This window comes from Neofelis nebulosa, chromosome 7 (assembly GCF_028018385.1).
Source record: "Neofelis nebulosa isolate mNeoNeb1 chromosome 7, mNeoNeb1.pri, whole genome shotgun sequence".
Lineage (NCBI taxonomy): Eukaryota > Metazoa > Chordata > Mammalia > Carnivora > Felidae > Neofelis > Neofelis nebulosa.
Genome location: NC_080788.1, coordinates 48,256,906 through 48,272,802, shown reverse-complemented (window position 1 = coordinate 48,272,802; position 15,897 = coordinate 48,256,906). Strand labels below are relative to the sequence as shown.

Genomic DNA, 15,897 nt, shown 5'->3' with positions numbered 1-15,897 from the left:
GCCTCAAATTGGAATGTTTAATGTGATTGTTGATATGGTTACACTTAAACCCATCATCTTGCCATTTGTTTTGTTTATCTTGTGTTCTTTGTCCCCTTTTTCCTTTTTCTCATTTTTTTTGATTGATTTTTTTATAATTCTGTTTTGTATTCAATTTTTTGTTGTTTTTATGTTTTATATTTTAGTGATTATTTTGAATTTATAGTTTACATTTTCAACTTATCTCAGTGATGCTGTCTTCACATATAGTATAAGCACTTCACTCTAATCTACATCCATCTCTCTTCACAACCTTTGTGTTATTGTTGCCACATATTTTACTTTTGCATATGTAATAAATCCCTAAATTGTTATTTTTGTTCCGTCTCTCATCTTTTTTTTTAATTTTTAAATTTTATTTTTTATTTTTTTTAATGTTTATTTATTTTTGAGACAGAGGGAGACAGAGCGTGAGTGGGGGAGGGGCAGAGAGAGAGGGAGACACAGACTCTGAAACAGGCTCCAGGCTCTGAGCTGTCAGCACAGAGCCCAATGCAGGACTCCAACCCACAAACCATGAGATCATGACCTGAGCTGAAGTTGGACGCTTAACTGACTGAGCCACCCAGGTGCCCCTCTCCATCTGCTTTAAAAAAATGTTTATTTATTTATTTGTGTGAGAGTGTGTGCAAGAGCGTGCATCAGTAGGTGAGGAGTAGACAGAGAGGGAGACAGAGAATCCCAAGCAGGCTCCGTGCTGTCAGCACAGAGCCCATTGCAGGATTCAAACTCACGAACTGTGAGATCATGACCTGAGCTGAAATAAACAGATGCTTAACCAACTGAGCCACCCAGGTCCCCCTATCTCTATCTGCTTTTAAGATTTTTTAAAACTTACTGATTCTGAGCAATTTGATTATGATGTGACTCGATGTAGGCACGTCTTAATGTTTCTTTTGCTTGGTGTTTGAACTTGAATCTGTAAGTTTATAGCTTCTATCAAATTTGGAAAAATTTTGGAAGTTGTTTATTCAAGTAATTTACTGTCTCTTACCTTCAGAAACTCAACTTACATATGTAGGACTCTTGAGTTGTTTAAAAAATTCTCTTTGTGTTTCATTGGATGGTTTCTTTTGCTATGTATTCTGGTTTACCACATTCTCTTCTGCAATGTTTAATCTGTAGTTAATCCTGTCCAGTGTAATTTTCATTTCACACATTGTAATTTTCTTTTTTTTTTAAAAATTTAATTCCAGTTAGTTAACATACAGTGTTATATTAGTTTCAGGTGTACAATATAGTGATTCAGAAATTCCATACATTGGGACACCTGGGTGGCTCAGATGATTAAGTGTCAGAGTTCAACTGAGGTCATGATCTCGCGGCTCTTGGGTGTGAGCCTTACGTCGGGCTCTGGGCTGACAGCCCATAGCTTGTAGCCTGTTTCAGATTCTGTTACTCCCTTTATCTCTCTGCCCCTCCCCTGCTTGTGCTCTGTTTCTCTCTCTCTCTCTCAAAAATAAACATTTGAAAAAAATCCATACATCATCCAGTGCTGAGCACAGCAAATGCACTCTTTAATCCCCATCACCCATTTCACCCATCCCTCTACCCACCTCCCCTCTGATAACCATCAGTTTATTCTCTATTATTAAGAGTCTGTTTCTCGGTTTCTGTCTCTCTCTCTTTTCCCCCTCTTTGCTTGTTTGGCTCTTGAATTTCACATATGAGTGAAATTGTATGGTATTTGTTTTTCTCTGAGTGACTGACTTTGCTTAGCATTGTGTACTCTGTAGTTCCATTCATGTCACTGCAAATGGTAAGATTTCATTCCTTTATATAGCTGAATAATAATATTGCAGTGTATATACCGCATCTTCTTTATCTGATTATCTATCTGTAGATACTTAGGCTGCTTCCATATATTGGCTATTGTAAATAATGCTGCTATAAACATAGGGGTGCACATATCCCTTTGAATTAGTGTTTTTGTATTTTTTGGGTAAATACCCAATAGCGTAATTGCTGCATTGTAGGGTAGTTTTATTTTTAACTTTTTGGGGAACCACCATGCTGTTTTCCACAGTGGCTGTACCAGTTTGTATTCTCCCCAAGAGTGTACTAGTATTTCTTTCTTTCCACATCCTTGCTAACACCTGTTGTCTCTTGTGCTGTTGATTTTTGCCATTCTGACAGGTGTGAGGTGATATCTCATCATAGCTTTGATTTGCATGTCCCTGATGGTAAGTGATAATGAACATCTTTTCATGTGTCTGTTGGCCATCTGTATGTCATCTTTGGAGAAATGTCTGTTCGTGTCTTCTGCCCATTTTTTAATTGGATTATTTCTTTTTTGGGTGTTTTTTTGATAAGTTCTTTATAGATTTTGGATCTAACCCGTTTTCCTGTGCAAGTATCTTCTCTCATTTTGTAGGTTGCCTTTTAGTTTTATTAATTGTTTCCTTTGCTGTGCAGAAACCTTTTATTTTGATGTAGTCTCAAGAATTTATTTTTGCTTTTGTTTCCCTTGCCTCAGGAGACATATTTAGTAAAGAGTTGCTACAGCCAACGTCAAAAGAAGTTACTGCCTGTGTTCTCTTCTAGGATTTTTATTTTTTCAGGTCTCACATTTAAATCTTCAATCCATTTTGTGTTTATTATTGTATATGGTGTAAGAAAGTGGTCCATTTTCATTCCTTAACATGTGACTGTCCAGTTTCCCAACACCTTTTGTTGAAACATTGTCATTTTCCCGTTGTATATTCTTCCCTGCTTTGTCGAAGATTAGTTGATGTATAGTTGTGGGTTCATTGCTGGGTTTTCTGTTCTGTTCCATTGATCTATGTGTCTGTTTTTGTGCCAGTACAACACTCTTTTTGATCACTACAGCTTTGTAATATAACTTCAAGTCTGGAATTGTGATACTTCCAGCCTTGATTTTCTATTTTAAGATTGCTTTGGCTACTTGGGATCTTGTATGGTTCCCTACAAATTTTAGAATTGTTTGTTCTGGTTCTGTGAAAAATGGTGTTGGTATTTTCATATGGATTGCATTGCATCTGTAGATTGCTTTGGGTATTGTGTACGTTTTACCAATATTTGTTATTCCAGTCCATGAGCATGGAATGTCTTAACATTTTTTGTGTCATCTTCAGTTTCTTTCATTAGTGCTTTATAGTTTTAAAAGTACAATTCCTTCATCTCTTTAGTTAGGTTTAAGGTTTATTTCTAGGTATCTTATTATTTTGGGTGCAGTTATAAATGGGATTGATTCCTTGATTTCTCTTTCTGCCGCTTCATTATTGGTGTTATAGAGATGCAAGAGATTTCTGTACATTGATTTTGTATCCTGCTACTTTACTGAATTCGTTTATCAGTTTTAGTAGTTTTTTGGTGGAGTTTTTTGGGTTTTCTATGTACAGTATCATGTCATCACAAATAATGAAAGTTTTACTTCTTCCTTAAAGATTTGGATGCCTTTTATTTGTTATTGTTGTTGTTGTCGTCGTCGTCGTTTGATTGCTCTGGTTAGGACCTAGTACTATGTTGAATAAAAGTGGTGAGAGTGGACATCTTTGTCTTGTTCCTGACCTTATGGGAAAAGCTTTCAGTTTTTCTTCATTAAGGATGATGTTAGCTGTGTGTTTTTTGTATATAACCTTTATCATGTTGAGATATGTTCCCTCTAAACCTACTTGGTTGATGGTTTTTATCATGAATGAATGTTGTACTTTGTTAAATACTTTTTGTGTCTATTGAAATAATCATATGGTTCTTACTCTTTCTCTTATTGATATGATGTATATTGATTAATTTGTGAATATTGAACCATCCTTGCAACCCAGGAGTAAATCCCACTTGATCGTGGTGAATGATCTTTTTAATGTGTTGTTGGATTCTGTCTGCTAGTATTTTGTTGAGGATTTTTGAATTTATGTTCATCAGGGATATTGGTCTGTAGTTCTCTTATATTGTGGTATCTATTTGGTTTTGGTAAAAGGGTAATGTTGCTCTCATAGAATGGATTTGGAAGTTTTCCTTCTTCTGTTCTTAATATTTTGAGATGAGCATGTATTCTTTAAATGTTTGGTAGAATTTGACTGTGTCCCAAGACATCTGGTCTTGCACTATTGTTTCTTGGGAGTTTTTTGATTACTGATTCAGTTTCTTTGCTTGTTACGTTATTAGTCTGTTCAAACTTTTTGTTTCTTTCTGTTTCAGTTTTGTAGTTTATATGTTTCTAGGAATTTATGCATTTTTTTCCAGGTTGTCCAATTTGTTGGCATATAGAGTTTCGAAGTATTTTTTTCAATTGTATGTATTTCTGTGATGGTTATTTCTCTTCTCTTCATTGTCATTTTATTTATTTCAGCCCTTTCTCTTTTTTTCTTCATAAGTCTGGCTAGGTGTTTGTCAGTTTCATTGATTTTTTTTTTTTTTTTCCTTTTCAAAGAACCAACTCCTGGTTTCATTGATCTGTTCTATTGGTTGTTTTGTGGGGTTTTTTTTTTCTTCTTGTTGTTATGGCTTTTTAAATTTTTTATATCATTTATTTCTGCTTTAATCTTTACTGTTTCCTTCCTTTTTCTGGGTTTTGTTTGTTGTTCTTTTTGTAGCTCCTTTAGGTGTAAGTTAAGTTGTTAGAGATTTTTCTTGCTTCTTCAACTAGGCCTGTATTGCTTTATACTTACCTCTTAGAACTGCTTTTGCTGCATCCCAGACATTTTATTTGGACTGTTGTGTTCATTTTCGTTTGTTTACATGTTCTTTTTGATTTCATCTTTTATTTCCTGGTTGACCCATTCATTGTTTAGTAGCATGTTATTTAACCTCCATATTTTTGTGGTCTTTCCTGATTGTGTGTGTGTGTGTGTGTGTGTGTATGTGTGGTTGACTTGTAGTTTCAAAGTATTGTGGTCAGAAAAGGTACATGTTATGACTTAGATGTTCTTGAATTTGTTAAGGCCTGTTTTGTGGGGTAATACATGATCTATTCCGGAGAATGTTTCATATGCACTTGAAAAGAGAATATATTCTGTTTTACGATGGAATGTTCTGAATATATCTTTTAAGGCCATCTGTTCCGATGTGTCATTCAGAACCATTGTTTTCTAACCTTCTTGTTTAGATGATCTGCTCATTGATGTAAGTGGCATGTTAAACTTTCCTAGTATTATTGTATAATTATTGACTAGTTCCTTTATGTTTGTTATTAACTGTTTTATGTATTTGGGTGCTCATATGTTGGGCACAACAATATTTACTATTGTTATATCTTCTTTTGCGGTTGTCCCCTTTATTATTATATAGTGTCCTCCTTTGTATCTTGTTATAAACTTTTTCTAAAAAATTTTTTTAATGGTTATTTATTTTTGAGAGAGAGAGAGAGGGGCAGACACAATGTGAAGCAGGCTCCAGGCTCTGAGCTGTCAGTACAGAGCGGGGCTCAAATTCATGAAGTGCAAGATCATGACCTGAGCTGAAGTCGGACACTTAACTGACTGAGCCACCCAGGCACCCCTATAGTCTTTGTTTTTAAGTGTATTTTGTTAGTTATAAGTATTGTTACTCTGGCTTACTTTTGACATCTATTTGCATGATAGATGTTTCTCTATCAATCTTTAGGTCTAAAATCATTATTTTGCAGGCAGCATATAGATGGGTGTTTTTTTTTGTTTTTTTTTTTTTGTTTGTTTGTTTAATCTATTCTTCTGTCACTCTGTCTTTTGATTGGAGTAGTTAAGTTACTTACATTCAGAGTAATTATTAATAGATATGTATTGTCATTTTATTATTTGTTTTGTGGTTGTTTCTGAAGATTTTCTCTAATCCTTTCTTATTTTTTTCATGGTCTGCTGATTTTCTTTAGTGATATATTTGGAATTCTTTCTTCTTATTCTTTGCATATTTATTATGGTTTTTGATACATAGTTATCATTAGGTTTGTATATAACCTTTTCTGCATATAGCAGTCTATATTAAGTTGATGGTCAATCAATTTTGAAACTATTCTTTACTCCTCCCAATGTTTTAGGTATATGTTGTTATATTTTACAAACTTTTATTTTGTGAGTTATTTTTTAGAGAAAAAAATTTTTTTTACTGCTTTTGTGTTTCCTCCTTTTATACTGTTACTCCTGGTCTCCTTTCTACTCAAAAGATTCCCTTTAATATTTCTTTTGCAAGGCTGTTTTAGTGTCTATGAACTCCTTTAGTTTTTGTCAGGGAAACTCTTTATCTCTCCTTCTATTCTGCATGATAGCCTTGCTGGATAGAGTTTTCTTAGCTGAAGATTTTTCCCAGTCAGCACGTATCATGCCACTCCCTTCTGGCTTGGAAGTTTATGTTGAAAACCCCCTAGTAGCCTAATGAGTTTTCCTTGTAAGTTACCATCTTCTTTTGTCGCTTAAAATTTTTTTTCTTTTTCACTATATTTTACCAGTTTAATTATTCTGTGTTTTGATGTGGATCTGCTTTTGTTGATTTTGATGGGAGTTCTCTGTGCCTCCTGTATATGGATATCTGTTTCCTCCCCCAGATTAGGGAAGTTTTCAGCTATTATTTCTTCAAATGAATTTTCTGTCCCCTTTTATTCTCTTCTTCTGGGACTCCTGTAATGCAAATGTTACTTTTTTGGACCGAGTCACTTATTTCCCTATGTCTGTTCTTGTTTTATAAAATTCTTTTATCTGTCTTTTGTTCAGCTTGATTACTTTCCATTACTCTGTCTTCTGTGTTATTTGTTCCTCTGCTTCTCTCTCATTTCATTTACTGAACCCTTTATCTTTGCTGTGTTATTCCTTATCTCTGTGTTAAGGGTCTTACTCATGTCTTCCACTCTTTTCTCAAGTTCAGTGAGTATCCTTATGATCATTACTTAAAATTATCTATCAGGCATATTACTTATATCTCTTTTGCTTAAATCTTTGGCCATGGCCTTGTTTTATTCTTTCACTTGGGATAAATTTCTATATGTTCTTTTTGTCTGAGTCTCTGTTGTCTGTTTCTCTGTGTTAGGGATGTCAGCTTCATCTCCTCTTCTTGATGGTGATAGCATTATGGAGAAGAGGTCCTGTCATGCCCTGCTGTTCTCCAGTGCCTGGCACTTCCAGTAGTGTCTCCAATGTGTCCTGATGTTTTGTCCTGGCCACCTTGTCCTTCGGGTTGGTCATCTACAGAGCCTCTCTTTGCCTTTTCTGGACATTGTTTGGTCCCTGGTGTGAATGTGGTGTGTTTTAATTAGGTGTGCTCTGGTCTGTTGGTGAAATGAGACCTGTCACCACCATCTGCAGAACCAAGGCTCTGTAAAACTCCTCCTTTTGGAGATGTGGTGTGAGCAGGAGTTAGGGCCAGTCTTCTTGCGGAGGGAGCCTGCTATGCTAGGACTGAGGCAAATGTAACTGTAAAGGGCAGTTCCACCAATGTGCAGGGGGGTAGAGCTTGATGTAAGCAAGTTATGTAGCGAGTGTTGGCACTGTGCTTGTTCCCACAGGTCACCCCTTGCTTATGCTGAGGGATAGGAGACGAAATGGTGATAGCTAGTTCCTTTGTTCTTGGAGAGGTCTCTGAGATGTGCTCCGAGATGAATAACCTCCCTACTGTGTTCCTCAGACGTTTTTCAGATCACTGTTTCCATGCTGTATATCTGCAGGTTGTTTGCTTGCCCTCTCTCTAAGAACATCATAATGCTCTCCTGGCTTTCAGAGTCAAACACGCTGACCTTTAAAACTCCAGGCTTTAAGCCCTGCTGGTTTCAAGAACTCACAAAATTTGGCCCTTCTCATTTTCCAAGCCAGTTGCTATGGAGATTGGTTTTCCCTGTGTCCTCCTATATGCTAGTTTGTCTCTCACTGTTCTCCACGAAGAAGACCCCCTCCCCAGTGCACAGCCATGATCTGTTTCCTTTCCAAAATGCGTCTCCATGCTTCTGTTTTCTTTGATGTGGCCTCTTCTTTACCTTTGTTACGGAGTTTGTTCTCCTAGTCTTCAGGTCAATTTTCGGGTATTTAGGATGATTTGATAGTTATATAGTTGTATTCGGGGGACCAGGGAAGCATAGGGTCCTCCTATTCCTCCACCATCTTCCAGTGTTCTTATACATTGTTATTTACATCTCTAGAAGCTTGATTTGTATTTTTTAAATACCTTCATATTTCTAATATTTTTAAACATATGGAATACATCATAATAACTAAGTTAATATTCTGGTCTGTTCACTCTTTTTATCTATTTCAGTTGTGGCTGGATTTAATTTATTGATTTTTTTCCCCCCCTGTATGATTTATACTTTTCTGCTTCTTTGTATGCCTAGTAATTTTTTATTAGGTTGCAGACATTGTGAATTTTACAATGCAACAACATATTTTTGTTGCATATTTCTGTTTTACTAAAAATGTTGTTGAACTTTGTTTTAGGTTGTTGTTTAGTTACTTTGAAATTGCTTGACTCTTTCTGGTCTTGCTTTTTAAGATTTGTTAGGTAGATGCAGAGTAGTGCTTAGTTTAGGGCTGATTATTGCTCACTACTGAGGGAATCTGTTTTGTGTATTCTACCACTACCCCAGGATTCATGAAGTTTTCCAGTGTGACTGCCGGGAACAGACACTATTACTGGTCCAGTATGTGTGCCTGGTATTGTTACCTTTTTTGGGGGAGGTTATTCTTTCTCAGGCTTCAGGTAGTTTCCTCACATGCATGTGCCAGTTAGTGCTCTGCAGGAATTTGCTTGCTCTCAATTCTGCTCTCTGATTGATTCTCTGTCCTGTTCAATCTGTGAGGCCCATGTCCATGTTCTCAGTAAGCCCATTATTCTTCATCTTCATTCCCCGCTCCCTGCACCTCAGCTTGGAAACTTTCTCAAGTCAGTAAGTTTGGTCATTTGTAGGGCTTATGTAATTTGTGTCTTGACTCTCTGAGATCAGTGTCTTTGGTGCCTGTTGTCCAGTGTCTTGAAAATCACTGACATTCCTTTTCTTCATTTTATGCTTTTTTTTCCAGGCAAGAATGTAAATCCAGTCCCCTTAACTCCATGTTATTCTGTCCTTACTAGAAACAGAAGTTCTGCCTGTTTACATTTAAGTTAGTATTTTAGAATTTTTAAAGTATAGTTAACATATAATACTATATAGTTTCAGTCATACAACATAATGATTCAACAATTACATATATTATTAAATGCTCACCATAGTAAGTATAGTTACTGTATGTCACTGTGAAAATTTATTGCATTACTGACTATATTCCCTGTGCTGTACTTTTTAATCCCCGTCACTTGTTTATTTTTTAATAAGAAGTTTGTACCTCTTAATCCCTTTTCACCTGCTTCACTTACCCCCTTTTCCTTTTTTTGGCAACCACAAATTCTCTGTGTTTCTGAATCTACTTCTGATTTTTGTTTGTTCATTTGTTTTCTAGATTCCACATAAAAGTGAAATCATATGGTATTTGTCGTTTTCTGACTTATTTCACTTAGCATAATACCCTTTAGGTCATCCACCCAGGTTGTCACAAATGACATGATTCCATTCTTTTTTATCACTGAGTAATATTCCATTGTGTAAATATATCACATCTTCTTGGTCTATTCATGTATCAATAGATACAGATTGCTTCCATAGTGTGGCTGTTGTAAATAGTGCTACAGTAAACATAGGAATGCACATATCTTTTTGAATTAGTGTTTTTTCTTCAAATATCCAGAAGTGGAACTAGTGGGTTGTATGTTCTATTTTTAAGTTTTAGAAGAACCTCCATACTCTTGTCCACAGTGGCTGCACCAGTTTAACAGTATACTTGTATTCCCTTTTTTCTACATCCTTGCCAACATTGTTATTTCTCATCTTTTTGATACTAGTCATTCTGACTAGTGTGAGGTGATATGTCATTGTGGTTTTGATTTGCATTTCCCTGATGATTAGTGATGTTGAGCATCTTTTCATAGGTCTGTTGGCCATCTGTACATCTTCTTTGGCAAAATGTGAATTTAGGTCCTCTGCCCATTATTTAATTGGATTATTTATTTTTTGGATATTGTATGAGTCCTTTATATATTTTAGATACTCCCCTTATTGGATGTACATTTGCAAATATCTACTTACATTCAGTAGATTGCCTTTTTATTTTGTTGATGGTTTCCTTTGCTGTGCAAAGTGTGATATAGTCCCTATTGTTTATTTTTGTTTTTTATTCCCTTGCAAGGAGACATATGCAGGAAAATATTACTAATGCCATCATCCAAGAGTTATTGCCTCTATTTTCTTTTAAGAGTTTTGTGGTTTCAGATCTTAAATTTAGGTCTTTAATTCTTTTGAGTTTACTTTTTTTGTGTGATGTAAGAAAGTGGTCCAATTTCATTCTTTTGTGTGTAGCTATCCAGATTTTCCAGCATCCTTTTTTGAAGAGACTGTCTTAGTATATATTGTCTCTTTAAATTATTAAAAAAAAAAAAAAAAAAAATTGGGGCGCCTGGGTGGCGCAGTCGGTTAAGCGTCCGACTTCAGCCAGGTCACGATCTCGCGGTCCGTGAGTTCGAGCCCCGCATCAGGCTCTGGGCTGATGGCTCGGAGCCTGGAGCCTGTTTCCGATTCTGTGTCTCCCTCTCTCTCTGCCCCTCCCCCGTTCATGCTCTGTCTCTCTCTGTCCCCCCCCCAAAAAAAAAAAAAAGTTGAAAAACAAATTAAAAAAAAAAAAAATTAAGGTCCACACTTGGCCTAGCCATATTCTAAGTGCCTAATAGCCACATGTATTTAGTGGCTACCATATTGGACAGTGCAAATATAGAACATTTCCATCATTGTAGAAAGTTCTGTTGGACTATGCTATGCTAGGCCATGTATTGTATGTAGTGGGCTCATATATATGTTAAAAGCTCACATAAAAACTGCAGTTAGGTTTTTTTAGCATAAACATAATCAAATTTATGTTTAATTTAGGCTTATGTATTTCTGTTTACACATAAAAATCTAGCTTTTTCTTTAAAAGTTTTTTATTTTTCTATTTTGAGAGAGAGAGAGAGAGAGAAAGCAGGAGAGGGGCAGAGAGAGAGGGAGAGAGAAAATCTCAAGCAGGCCCCACACCATTGGCACAGAGCCTGATGTGGGACTTGAACTCGTGAACTGGGAGATTATGACCTGGGCTGAAATCAAGAGTTGGAGGCCCAATGGACTGAGCCGTCCAGGCACCCCAGGAATCCAGCTTTTTAATATTGTTACCAAGTTTGTATTATGTACTGGGTTGTGAAACTGGGAATAGGTTTCAACTTCAGAGCTTTTTTTAACTATATCACATTGCCTTCCTGTAGCAGAGTGAGAAAACTCTGGCTTATTGGGTCATGTCTTACTTTGAATTTTGGTTAATTTCTTATGGCAAGTAGGATTCTAATTGATAATGTTCTGTGTCCTTTATATTCCCAGGTCTAAGACAGTGCTTGGCATGTAGTGGCTGTTAAAATACATTTTCACTCAGAAAATATTTGAGTACTTACTATGAGCCTGGCATTCTGTCTGTGATACATGGATGAAAGACTAATTTGTGCTGCAAATGTAGTAGGCTGTGAGTATCCATTGTTTTCATAGAGAGGCTACAACACCTTAAAATAGAGTGAACCTATATTCTGAAAACTTTAACTAGATTTCTAATCATTCTACAAGGTAGGATGGCACAACTGAGCTGCTTTACAATCAATCCAGCGGAGTAATAGTTCTTTCTTTTCCCTAGTGACTGTTAGAACTATTCCATGTAAAGAGCAAAGTGTCTGATGGTTTGCTGCAAACTTTTAAAGACCTATGAAAGTTAACCACCTGGCTTCATGAAAAATGGAAACAAGATCCAGGTTTTTTTTTTTTTAATTTTTTAAATGTTTATTTTTGAGAGAGAGAGAGCACACACATGCTTGGGAGGGGCAGAGAGACACAGAATCTGAAGCAGGCTCCAGGCTTGAGCTGTCAGCACAGAGCCCAACACGGGGACTCAAACTCACAGACCGTGAGATCATGACCTGAACTGAAGTCAGATGCTTAACTGACTGACCCAGCCAGGTGCCCCAAGAATCCAGTTTTTATAGGAGAAACACCTTCCACACGTAGGAGACCATTTTTTTCCCCCAGAGTCTAATGTATTGTAAATTGAGAAATAGGGGACAGTTTAATCAATATTTAAGTTTCATGTTTTGACTTGGCTATTCAGTCTACTTAATTGTTGAGAAAAAATTTTACCTTCAGGTATGATATACCTACATTATTAAAATTTTTATATTTGTTGTTTATCACAATAAAATTGTTTAAAAATAGGTCATGTTTTGGTGATGATACAAGTAAATACTGAATTAGATGAAGTTCATAGACCATCTGTTTCATTTAACTTTGATCTTAAAAAGAAGTTGTGAGGGGCACCTGGGTGGCTCAGTCGATTAAGCATTCGGCTGTTGATTTCGGCTAAGGTCATCATCTCATGGTTCATAGCATTGAGGCCCTTTTTGGGCACTGGGCTGACTGTGTGGAGCCTGCTTAGGATTCTCTCCTTCTTTCCGCGTCCCCTGCTTGCTCACTTTCTCTATTTCTGTCTCTCTCAAAATAAATAAACTTCAAAAAAAAAAAAAAGCAAAATCATCATTCAGTTTTTTGAAGTGACAGGATTAATCTGAATAATGAAAGTAAATAGCTGCTCTAAAATCTAGTATGTATCTCTTTTACCAGTAAAATCACCATCTCTGGATTGTAAAGCTTGAAAATGCATTTGTTAAATATGTAATTTATTTGCATTCTGACTTGTTTGCAAGAGAATTTGAGTTGGATGTATTCACTTGTTTTAGAAAAGAAATGATTAAATTAAAATTTACTAGCTACTTGTGTATTTTTTAAGTAAGGATTTTATTAATGATAACTGGATTGTGGAATCTGATTTGAATTATTTTTACAATAAAATTCTATTTTAAGTAATTCAAAAGTCTTGCAAATGCATGGAGCAAAATTTAGGCTTCTAGAGATTTGATTTGATATTAAGGTATTTTGATAGTTGTATCCAAAAGTACTTTTGTTAAACCCAAAGCTATTTTATTGTGCCTTATCCTAATTTTTTGAGATATAAACTATTCTTTTAAGATTAGATGAAACCATTAGTTCAGTAAATAAGTGCCAGTTTGAGGCAAGGTACTGTGCCAAGTGCTTTGAGGATAAGAAAGACGTATTGGATATGATTAGTATAGCTCCATATATCTAAGAAGGGAGACTATGCGTCTTATGCTAGTAATTGTAATACAAATATAAACTTTTTGTACACATGTTAGAAAAAATAATGAATAAATGGGTTAACATACCTTTTTCCCCTTGTGTATCTAATCTTATTGTTAAAATTAAGACCACTAGAGAACAAGACTGTGGTTCTATTTGTATAAGCAGTCTTAAGATCTTATAACATATAGCATATTATAGTCAAATGCATAGTATTACTCATGTAATATTAATATTTGAGGAATGAATGCTTGTGAAAACTGTTCTTGAGGCATTGTGTTAGTAATAGTTAATTTCTACTTTCCATTATTTTCAAACTGCAGGTTATTACCCATTAGTGAGTTGTGTGTGGATCACACACATCATGATAAATGCAACAGAACAAAAGCTATGAGAATGCATCACATGTACTTAGAGGATTGTTTTCATAAAATTTTAGTTATATAAATATACATTTATGTACATGAGGTGGTAATATAAAATGTATTTAACAGAGGATTGTGGTTAAAAAAATACAACAACAATAAAAACAAAAGACTTTGAAAGCCATCATCTAGTAGTTTTTAGCTGCTTTTAAAGTGCCAGTTTCTCTTTACTATTTTCTAAGGTGTGAAAATGATTTGATTTGCACATCTGAGGGGTGATGGGTTTGGTCTTTGTTAATGCTGCTTTGCAAAATGCTTGACATTGTGGCTTAAACTCCACTCCAGATTCCTGTGTTGGATAAAAGGTCCATTTCTACTTTCTTTAAATTTTTTTAATGCTTATTTATTTTTGAGAGACAGAGACAGAGCACGAGCAGAGGAGGGGCAGAGAGTGAGACACAGAATCCAAAGCAGGTTCCAGGCCCTGAGCTGTCAGCACAGAGTCCATTACAGGGCTCGAACTCACAAACCATGAGATCATGACCTGAGCCTAAATTGGTGCTTAACCAACGGAGCCACCCAGGAGCCCCTCTACTTTTTTTATTCTAGGTAGCCTTTAGTCTTTTGAGTCACGACCTTTAACTCATGTTAGACATTTTCCTTTAAAGAAAGAAGGTGCCTTCATTGGCATTGGAAGCAATTGACATTTCTATCCATATTAAGGAAAAGAACGCAGAAACATGAAGAGAGAAACTAGAATGTAATTTTGTCAAAACAAAAACCACGATATCAAACAGAAAATTTTTCCAGTTAATACTGTAACCTACTTGTACCTTGGTTTTGCAAAAATAGAGATTATTGTTACTTGATTTCTCAAATTATTTTCTGATAGAAAATTTGGAACTTTTGAGACATCTTTACCTCTCATTCAGCTCTGGAATTCCACCAAATGATAACATGAACAGCTTGACTTTCAGGAGTTCAGAACCCTTAATGAACTGGAAGTGAACTGCATTCATTAATGTGTGTGCATTTAAATAATTCCATGAGCTTATGTCTGGACTGACAAACTTTTATAGAAGAATTCAGTGCTCATAGCCTGCATATTGGGAAAAATGAGCTTTCCTTGAAGTGAATGTGTCTTTGGAGCAGATTTAATTTATATTGATGTGTCAAGGCCATTTTTTTACCCCCTATAGCATAATTTTCTGATGTTGTAATGAAAATCAATTGCAAAATATGAATTCAACATTTAGATACTCTTTACTCTGACTTTTATTTCCTAGGAACACATATAGTTCTCAAAGTTATTTTCAGAATCTTAGCAGGTCATTGCTTTCATTGCACTTTTTCAGTACTTGATGTTTGGATTTTATTGTCATGGTATTTGCTGTTAACTTGAGAGCTGCTTGAGCATAGAAAACACAGCTTAATTGATTTGGGAATGTGGGCAGAATAAGTTGAGTAGAGATAAAAAAAAACCCATTTATTTAGGTCAGAAGTGTTTTATATATGGAACCATATATTTGAACTCTGGCTGTGGTTTTTCACTTGTGCCATTTATTAGCAAGTATATTCTTTATGAAATTTTGACAGAGTGTACTTTACAGCCTCTACCTTTCAGAGCCTCTACTCTTTCTTTCTAAGGAAAGATATAATTCTAGGCAGAATTTAGCTTTGTTGGTTGAAATAAGGTGTTAAATCTTCAGTCAGCGTAGGGGACATTCTTTTTTTTTTTTTTTTTTTTTTTTTTTTTTTAAGTATTTATTTTGAGACAGAGAGAGAGAGCGAGCGAGCACTAGTTGGGGAGAGGGAGAATCCCAAGCAGGCTCCATGCTCTCAGCACAGAGCCCAACACAGGATCCGTCCTGTGAATCATCAGAGCATGACCTGAGCTGAAATCAAGAGTTGGACCCAAGCTTATCCTACTGAGCCATCCAGGTGGTCCAGGGCAGGGGATATTCTTAACCAAGGTATCATGCCTATATATATATATATATATATATATATATATATATATATATATATGTGTGTGTATGTGTGTGTATATATATATATATATATATATATATACACACACATATACGTATACATATACTTATACATATATGTATATATATATTAATCTTTGGTTTATTTTTTTAGGAAAGTGTTTTGAGATATTTGAAAAGGGAGAAATCTTTGGTCAGATTTGAGTTGGACTCAGGGTTTTATTTAATTGGCTTTCATAACATTAGGACATCTGCTTTATAATATGAAAAGAAGTTCCCACCCACATTCTTTCACTTTGGGTGCAACTATTTATCTGAAGTAACTCTGGTTCTCCAT

General features: G+C 35.5%; 1 protein-coding gene across 12 annotated transcripts in view; it reads left to right on the top strand.

Annotated features, from left to right (window-relative positions):
• TCF12 (transcription factor 12) overlaps nt 1–15,897 on the top strand; it is a 379,898-nt gene that overhangs the window by 38,050 nt on the left and 325,951 nt on the right. The window lies entirely within an intron of this gene.